Source organism: Oncorhynchus nerka, unplaced genomic scaffold, assembly GCF_034236695.1.
Source record: "Oncorhynchus nerka isolate Pitt River unplaced genomic scaffold, Oner_Uvic_2.0 unplaced_scaffold_720, whole genome shotgun sequence".
NCBI lineage: Eukaryota > Metazoa > Chordata > Actinopteri > Salmoniformes > Salmonidae > Oncorhynchus > Oncorhynchus nerka.
This window is the reverse complement of record NW_027040464.1, coordinates 370679-379784: the sequence shown is the minus strand read 5'-3', so window position 1 is coordinate 379784 and position 9106 is coordinate 370679.

The following is a 9106-nucleotide window of genomic DNA, read 5'->3' as shown; positions in this document are numbered from 1 at the left end:
CTTATGGCTCTGAGGCTGTCTTATGGCTCTGAGGCTGCCTTCTGATGGCTCTCCCCCTGAGGCTGCCTTGTGGCTCTGAGGCTGCCTTATGGCTCTGAGGCTGCCTTATGGCTCTGAGGCTGCCTTATGGCCCTGAGGCTGCCTTATGGCTCTCCCCCTGAGGCTGCCTTACGGCTCTCCCCCTGAGGCTGCCTTATGGCCCTGAGGCTGCCTTATGGCTCTGAGGCTGCCTTATGGCTCTGAGGCTGCCTTATGGCTCTGAGGCTGCCGAGGCTGCCTTATGGCTCTGAGGCTGCCTTATGGCCCTGAGGCTGCCTTATGGCTCTCCCCCTGAGGCTGCCTTATGGCTCTCCCCCTGAGGCTGTCTTATGGCTCTCCCCCTGAGGCTGTCTTATGGCTCTCCCCCTGAGGCTGCCTTATGGCTCTCCCCCTGAGGCTGCCTTATGGCTCTCCCTCTGAGGCTGCCTTATGGCTCTCCCCCTGAGGCTGCCTTATGGCTCTGAGGCTGCCTTATGGCTCTGAGGCTGCCTTATGGCTGTGAGGCTGCCTTATGGCCCTGAGGCTGCCTTATGGCCCTGAGGCTGCCTTATGGCTCTGAGGCTGCCTTATGGCCCTGAGGCAGCCTTATGGCTCTCCCCCTGAGGCTGCCTTATGGCTCTGAGGCTGCCTTATGGCTCTGAGGCTGCCTTATGGCTCTCCCCCTGAGGCTGCCTTATGGCTCTGAGGCTGCCTTATGGCTCTGAGGCTGCCTTATGGCTCTGAGGCTGCATTATGGCCCTGAGGCTGCCTTATGGCTCTCCCCCTGAGGCTGCCTTATGGCTCTGAGGCTGCCTTATGGCTCTGAGGCTGCCTTATGGCTCTGAGGCTGTCTTATGGCTCTGAGGCTGTCTTATGGCTCTGAGGCTGCCTTATGGCTCTCCCCCTGAGGCTGCCTTGTGGCTCTGAGGCTGCCTTATGGCTCTGAGGCTGCCTTATGGCTCTGAGGCTGCCTTATGGCCCTGAGGCTGCCTTATGGCTCTCCCCCTGAGGCTGCCTTACGGCTCTCCCCCTGAGGCTGCCTTATGGCCCTGAGGCTGCCTTATGGCTCTGAGGCTGCCTTATGGCTCTGAGGCTGCCTTATGGCTCTGAGGCTGCCGAGGCTGCCTTATGGCTCTGAGGCTGCCTTATGGCTGTCCCCCTGAGGCTGCCTTATGGCTGTCCCCCTGAGGCTGCCTTATGGCTCTCCCCCTGAGGCTGCCTTATGGCTGTCCCCCTGAGGCTGCCTTATGGCTCTGAGGCTGCCTTATGGCTCTCCCCCTGAGGCTGCCTTATGGCTCTCCCCCTGAGGCTGCCTTATGGCTCTCCCCCTGAGGCTGCCTTATGGCTTTGAGGCTGCCTTATGGCTGTCCCCCTGAGGCTGCCTTATGGCCCTGAGGCTGCCTTATGGCTCCCCCCCTGAGGCTGCCTTATGGCCCTGAGGTTGCCTTATGGCCCTGAGGCTGCCTTATGGCTCTGAGGCTGCCTTATGGCTCTGAGGCTGCCTTATGGCTCTGAGGCTGCCGAGGCTGCCTTACGGCTCTGAGGCTGCCTTATGGCTGTCCCCCTGAGGCTGCCTTATGGCTGTCCCCCTGAGGCTGCCTTATGGCTGTCCCCCTGAGGCTGCCTTATGGCTCTGAGGCTGCCTTATGGCTCTCCCCCTGAGGCTGCCTTATGGCTGTCCCCCTGAGGCTGCCTTATGGCTCTGAGGCTGCCTTATGGCTCTCCCCCTGAGGCTGCCTTATGGCTCTCCCCCTGAGGCTGCCTTATGGCTCTCCCCCTGAGGCTGCCTTATGGCTCTGAGGCTGCCTTATGGCTGTCCCCCTGAGGCTGCCTTATGGCCCTGAGGCTGCCTTATGGCTCTGAGGCTGCCTTATGGCTCTCCCCCTGAGGCTGCCTTATGGCTCTGAGGCTGCCTTATGGCTCTCCCCCTGAGGCTGCCTTATGGCTCTGAGGCTGCCTTATGGCTCTCCCCTGAGGCTGCCTTATGGCTCTCCCCCCTGAGGCTACCTTATGGCTCTCCCCTGAGGCTGCCTTATGGCTCTCCCCCTGAGGCTCTCCCCCTGAGGCTGTCCCCCTGAGGCTGTCTTATGGCTCTGAGGCTGCCTTATGGCTCTCCCCCTGAGGCTGCCTTATGGCTCTGAGGCTGCCTTATGGCTCTGAGGCTGCCTTATGGCCCTGAGGCTGCCTTATGGCTCCCCCTTGCCTTATGGCCCTGAGGTTGCCTTATGGCCCTGAGGCTGCCTTATGGCTCTGAGGCTGCCTTATGGCTCTGAGGCTGCCTTATGGCTCTGAGGCTGCCGAGGCTGCCTTATGGCTCTGAGGCTGCCTTATGGCTGTCCCCCTGAGGCTGCCTTATGGCTGTCCCCCTGAGGCTGCCTTATGGCTGTCCCCCTGAGGCTGCCTTATGGCTCTGAGGCTGCCTTATGGCTCTCCCCCTGAGGCTGCCTTATGGCTGTCCCCCTGAGGCTGCCTTATGGCTCTGAGGCTGCCTTATGGCTCTCCCCCTGAGGCTGCCTTATGGCTCTCCCCCTGAGGCTGCCTTATGGCTCTCCCCCTGAGGCTGCCTTATGGCTCTGAGGCTGCCTTATGGCTGTCCCCCTGAGGCTGCCTTATGGCCCTGAGGCTGCCTTATGGCTCTGAGGCTGCCTTATGGCTCTCCCCCTGAGGCTGCCTTATGGCTCTGAGGCTGCCTTATGGCTCTCCCCCTGAGGCTGCCTTATGGCTCTCCCCCTGAGGCTGTCTTATGGCTCTCCCCCTGAGGCTGTCTTATGGCTCTCCCCCTGAGGCTGCCTTATGGCTCTCCCCCTGAGGCTGCCTTATGGCTCTCCCCCTGAGGCTGCCTTATGGCTCTCCCCCTGAGGCTGCCTTATGGCTCTGAGGCTGCCTTATGGCCCTGAGGCTGCCTTATGGCCCTGAGGCTGCCTTATGGCTCTGAGGCTGCCTTATGGCCCTGAGGCAGCCTTATGGCTCTCCCCCTGAGGCTGCCTTATGGCTCTGAGGCTGCCTTATGGCTCTGAGGCTGCCTTATGGCTCTCCCCCTGAGGCTGCCTTATGGCTCTGAGGCTGCCTTATGGCTCTCCCCCTGAGGCTGCCTTATGGCTCTGAGGCTGCCTTATGGCTCTGAGGCTGCCTTATGGCTCTGAGGCTGCCTTATGGCCCTGAGGCTGCCTTATGGCTCCCCCCCTGAGGCTGCCTTATGGCCCTGAGGTTGCCTTATGGCCCTGAGGCTGCCTTATGGCTCTGAGGCTGCCTTATGGCTCTGAGGCTGCCTTATGGCTCTGAGGCTGCCGAGGCTGCCTTATGGCTCTGAGGCTGCCTTATGGCTGTCCCCCTGAGGCTGCCTTATGGCTGTCCCCCTGAGGCTGCCTTATGGCTGTCCCCCTGAGGCTGCCTTATGGCTCTGAGGCTGCCTTATGGCTCTCCCCCTGAGGCTGCCTTATGGCTGTCCCCCTGAGGCTGCCTTATGGCTCTGAGGCTGCCTTATGGCTCTCCCCCTGAGGCTGCCTTATGGCTCTCCCCCTGAGGCTGCCTTATGGCTCTCCCCCTGAGGCTGCCTTATGGCTCTGAGGCTGCCTTATGGCTGTCCCCCTGAGGCTGCCTTATGGCCCTGAGGCTGCCTTATGGCTCTGAGGCTGCCTTATGGCTCTGAGGCTGCCTTATGGCTCTGAGGCTGCCTTATGGCTCTCCCCTGAGGCTGCCTTATGGCTCTCCCCCTGAGGCTGCCTTATGGCTCTCCCCCTGAGGCTGCCTTATGGCTCTCCCCCTGAGGCTGCCTTATGGCTCTGAGGCTGCCTTATGGCTCTGAGGCTGCCTTATGGCTCTGAGGCTGCCTTATGGCCCTGAGGCTGCCTTATGGCTCTGAGGCTGCCTTATGGCCCTGAGGCTGCCTTATGGCTCTCCCCTGAGGCTGCCTTATGGCTCTGAGGCTGCCTTATGGCTCTGAGGCTGCCTTATGGCTCCCCCCTGAGGCTGCCTTATGGCTCTGAGGCTGCCTTATGGCTCTCCCCTGAGGCTGCCTTATGGCTCTGAGGCTGCCTTATGGCTCTCCCCCTGAGGCTGCCTTATGGCTCTGAGGCTGCCTTATGGCTCTCCCCCTGAGGCTGCCTTATGGCTCTCCCCTGAGGCTGTCTTATGGCTCTGAGGCTGTCTTATGGCTCTCCCCCTGAGGCTGCCTTATGGCTCTCCCCCTGAGGCTGCCTTATGGCTCTCCCCCTGAGGCTGCCTTATGGCTCTCCCCCTGAGGCTGCCTTATGGCTCTGAGGCTGCCTTATGGCCCTGAGGCTGCCTTATGGCCCTGAGGCTGCCTTATGGCTCTGAGGCTGCCTTATGGCCCTGAGGCAGCCTTATGGCTCTCCCCCTGAGGCTGCCTTATGGCTCTGAGGCTGCCTTATGGCTCTGAGGCTGCCTTATGGCTCTCCCCCTGAGGCTGCCTTATGGCTCTGAGGCTGCCTTATGGCTCTCCCCCTGAGGCTGCCTTATGGCTCTGAGGCTGCCTTATGGCTCTGAGGCTGCCTTATGGCTCTGAGGCTGCCTTATGGCCCTGAGGCTGCCTTATGGCTCCCCCCCTGAGGCTGCCTTATGGCCCTGAGGTTGCCTTATGGCCCTGAGGCTGCCTTATGGCTCTGAGGCTGCCTTATGGCTCTGAGGCTGCCTTATGGCTGTCCCCCTGAGGCTGCCTTATGGCTCTGAGGCTGCCTTATGGCTCTCCCCCTGAGGCTGCCTTATGGCTGTCCCCCTGAGGCTGCCTTATGGCTCTGAGGCTGCCTTGGCTCTCCCCCCTGAGGCTGCCTTATGGCTCTCCCCTGAGGCTGCCTTATGGCTCTCCCCTGAGGCTGCCTTATGGCTCTGAGGCTGCCTTATGGCTGTCCCCCTGAGGCTGCCTTATGGCCCTGAGGCTGCCTTATGGCTCTGAGGCTGCCTTATGGCTCTCCCCCTGAGGCTGCCTTATGGCTCTGAGGCTGCCTTATGGCTCTCCCCCTGAGGCTGCCTTATGGCTCTCCCCCTGAGGCTGCCTTATGGCTCTCCCCCTGAGGCTGCCTTATGGCTCTCCCCCTGAGGCTGCCTTATGGCTCTGAGGCTGCCTTATGGCTCTGAGGCTGCCTTATGGCTCTGAGGCTGCCTTATGGCTCTGAGGCTGCCTTATGGCCCTGAGGCTGCCTTATGGCTCTGAGGCTGCCTTATGGCCCTGAGGCAGCCTTATGGCTCTCCCCCTGAGGCTGCCTTATGGCTCTGAGGCTGCCTTATGGCTCTGAGGCTGCCTTATGGCTCTCCCCCTGAGGCTGCCTTATGGCTCTGAGGCTGCCTTATGGCTCTCCCCCTGAGGCTGCCTTATGGCTCTGAGGCTGCCTTATGGCTCTCCCCCTGAGGCTGCCTTATGGCTCTGAGGCTGCCTTATGGCTCTCCCCCTGAGGCTGCCTTATGGCTCTCCCCCTGAGGCTGTCTTATGGCTCTCCCCCTGAGGTTGTCTTATGGCTCTCCCCCTGAGGCTGCCTTATGGCTCTCCCCCTGAGGCTGCCTTATGGCTCTCCCCCTGAGGCTGCCTTATGGCTCTCCCCCTGAGGCTGCCTTATGGCTCTGAGGCTGCCTTATGGCCCTGAGGCTGCCTTATGGCCCTGAGGCTGCCTTATGGCTCTGAGGCTGCCTTATGGCCCTGAGGCAGCCTTATGGCTCTCCCCCTGAGGCTGCCTTATGGCTCTGAGTCTGCCTTATGGCTCTGAGGCTGCGTTATGGCTCTCCCCCTGAGGCTGCCTTATGGCTCTGAGGCTGCCTTATGGCTCTCCCCCTGAGGCTGCCTTATGGCTCTGAGGCTGCCTTATGGCTCTGAGGCTGCCTTATGGCTCTGAGGCTGCCTTATGGCCCTGAGGCTGCCTTATGGCTCCCCCCCTGAGGCTGCCTTATGGCCCTGAGGTTGCCTTATGGCCCTGAGGCTGCCTTATGGCTCTGAGGCTGCCTTATGGCTCTGAGGCTGCCTTATGGCTCTGAGGCTGCCGAGGCTGCCTTATGGCTCTGAGGCTGCCTTATGGCTGTCCCCCTGAGGCTGCCTTATGGCTGTCCCCCTGAGGCTGCCTTATGGCTGTCCCCCTGAGGCTGCCTTATGGCTCTGAGGCTGCCTTATGGCTCTCCCCCTGAGGCTGCCTTATGGCTGTCCCCCTGAGGCTGCCTTATGGCTCTGAGGCTGCCTTATGGCTCTCCCCCTGAGGCTGCCTTATGGCTCTCCCCTGAGGCTGCCTTATGGCTCTGAGGCTGCCTTATGGCTCTGAGGCTGCCTTATGGCTGTCCCCCTGAGGCTGCCTTATGGCCCTGAGGCTGCCTTATGGCTCTGAGGCTGCCTTATGGCTCTCCCCCTGAGGCTGCCTTATGGCTCTGAGGCTGCCTTATGGCTCTCCCCCTGAGGCTGCCTTATGGCTCTCCCCCTGAGGCTGCCTTATGGCTCTCCCCCTGAGGCTGCCTTATGGCTCTGAGGCTGCCTTATGGCTCTGAGGCTGCCTTATGGCTCTGAGGCTGCCTTATGGCCCTGAGGCTGCCTTATGGCTCTGAGGCTGCCTTATGGCCCTGAGGCAGCCTTATGGCTCTCCCCCTGAGGCTGCCTTATGGCTCTGAGGCTGCCTTATGGCTCTGAGGCTGCCTTATGGCTCTCCCCCTGAGGCTGCCTTATGGCTCTGAGGCTGCCTTATGGCTCTCCCCCTGAGGCTGCCTTATGGCTCTGAGGCTGCCTTATGGCTCTGAGGCTGCCTTATGGCCCTGAGGCTGCCTTATGGCTTTCCCCTTGAGGCTGCCTTATGGCTCTGAGGCTGCCTTATGGCTCTGAGGCTGCCTTATGGCTCTGAGGCTGTCTTATGGCTCTGAGGCTGTCTTATGGCTCTGAGGCTGCCTTATGGCTCTCCCCCTGAGGCTGCCTTGTGGCTCTGAGGCTGCCTTATGGCTCTGAGGCTGCCTTATGGCTCTGAGGCTGCCTTATGGCCCTGAGGCTGCCTTATGGCTCTCCCCCTGAGGCTGCCTTACGGCTCTCCCCCTGAGGCTGCCTTATGGCCCTGAGGCTGCCTTATGGCTCTGAGGCTGCCTTATGGCTCTGAGGCTGCCTTATGGCTCTGAGGCTGCCGAGGCTGCCTTATGGCTCTGAGGCTGCCTTATGGCTGTCCCCCTGAGGCTGCCTTATGGCTGTCCCCCTGAGGCTGCCTTATGGCTGTCCCCCTGAGGCTGCCTTATGGCTCTGAGGCTGCCTTATGGCTCTCCCCCTGAGGCTGCCTTATGGCTGTCCCCCTGAGGCTGCCTTATGGCCCTGAGGCTGCCTTATGGCTCTCCCCCTGAGGCTGCCTTATGGCTCTCCCCCTGAGGCTGCCTTATGGCTCTCCCCCTGAGGCTGCCTTATGGCTCTGAGGCTGCCTTATGGCTGTCCCCCTGAGGCTGCCTTATGGCCCTGAGGCTGCCTTATGGCTCCCCCCCTGAGGCTGCCTTATGGCCCTGAGGTTGCCTTATGGCCCTGAGGCTGCCTTATGGCTCTGAGGCTGCCTTATGGCTCTGAGGCTGCCTTATGGCTCTGAGGCTGCCGAGGCTGCCTTACGGCTCTGAGGCTGCCTTATGGCTGTCCCCCTGCGGCTGCCTTATGGCTGTCCCCCTGAGGCTGCCTTATGGCTGTCCCCCTGAGGCTGCCTTATGGCTCTGAGGCTGCCTTATGGCTCTCCCCCTGAGGCTGCCTTATGGCTGTCCCCCTGAGGCTGCCTTATGGCTCTGAGGCTGCCTTATGGCTCTCCCCCTGAGGCTGCCTTATGGCTCTCCCCCTGAGGCTGCCTTATGGCTCTCCCCCTGAGGCTGCCTTATGGCTCTGAGGCTGCCTTATGGCTGTCCCCTGAGGCTGCCTTATGGCCCTGAGGCTGCCTTATGGCTCTGAGGCTGCCTTATGGCTCTCCCCCTGAGGCTGCCTTATGGCTCTGAGGCTGCCTTATGGCTCTCCCCCTGAGGCTGCCTTATGGCTCTGAGGCTGCCTTATGGCTCTCCCCCTGAGGCTGCCTTACGGCTCTCCCCCTGAGGCTGCCTTATGGCTCTCCCCTGAGGCTGCCTTATGGCTCTCCCCTGAGGCTCTCCCCCTGAGGCTGTCCCCCTGAGGCTGTCTTATGGCTCTGAGGCTGCCTTATGGCTCTCCCCCTGAGGCTGCCTTATGGCTCTGAGGCTGCCTTATGGCTCTGAGGCTGCCTTATGGCTCTGAGGCTGCCTTATGGCCCTGAGGCTGCCTTATGGCTCCCCCCCTGAGGCTGCCTTATGGCCCTGAGGTTGCCTTATGGCCCTGAGGCTGCCTTATGGCTCTGAGGCTGCCTTATGGCTCTGAGGCTGCCGAGGCTGCCTTATGGCTCTGAGGCTGCCTTATGGCTGTCCCCCTGAGGCTGCCTTATGGCTGTCCCCCTGAGGCTGCCTTATGGCTCTGAGGCTGCCTTATGGCTCTCCCCCTGAGGCTGCCTTATGGCTGTCCCCCTGAGGCTGCCTTATGGCTCTGAGGCTGCCTTATGGCTCTCCCCTGAGGCTGCCTTATGGCTCTCCCCTGAGGCTGCCTTATGGCTCTCCCCTGAGGCTGCCTTATGGCTCTGAGGCTGCCTTATGGCTGTCCCCCTGAGGCTGCCTTATGGCCCTGAGGCTGCCTTATGGCTCTGAGGCTGCCTTATGGCTCTCCCCCTGAGGCTGCCTTATGGCTCTGAGGCTGCCGTATGGCTCTCCCCCTGAGGCTGCCTTATGGCTCTGAGGCTGCCTTATGGCTCTCCCCTGAGGCTGCCTTACGGCTCTCCCCTGAGGCTGCCTTATGGCTCTCCCCCTGAGGCTGCCTTATGGCTCTCCCCCTGAGGCTCTCCCCCTGAGGCTGTCCCCCTGAGGCTGTCTTATGGCTCTGAGGCTGCCTTATGGCTCTCCCCCTGAGGCTGCCTTATGGCTCTGAGGCTGCCTTATGGCTCTGAGGCTGCCTTATGGCTCTGAGGCTGCCTTATGGCCCTGAGGCTGCCTTATGGCTCCCCCCCTGAGGCTGCCTTATGGCCCTGAGGTTGCCTTATGGCCCTGAGGCTGCCTTATGGCTCTGAGGCTGCCTTATGGCTCTGAGGCTGCCTTA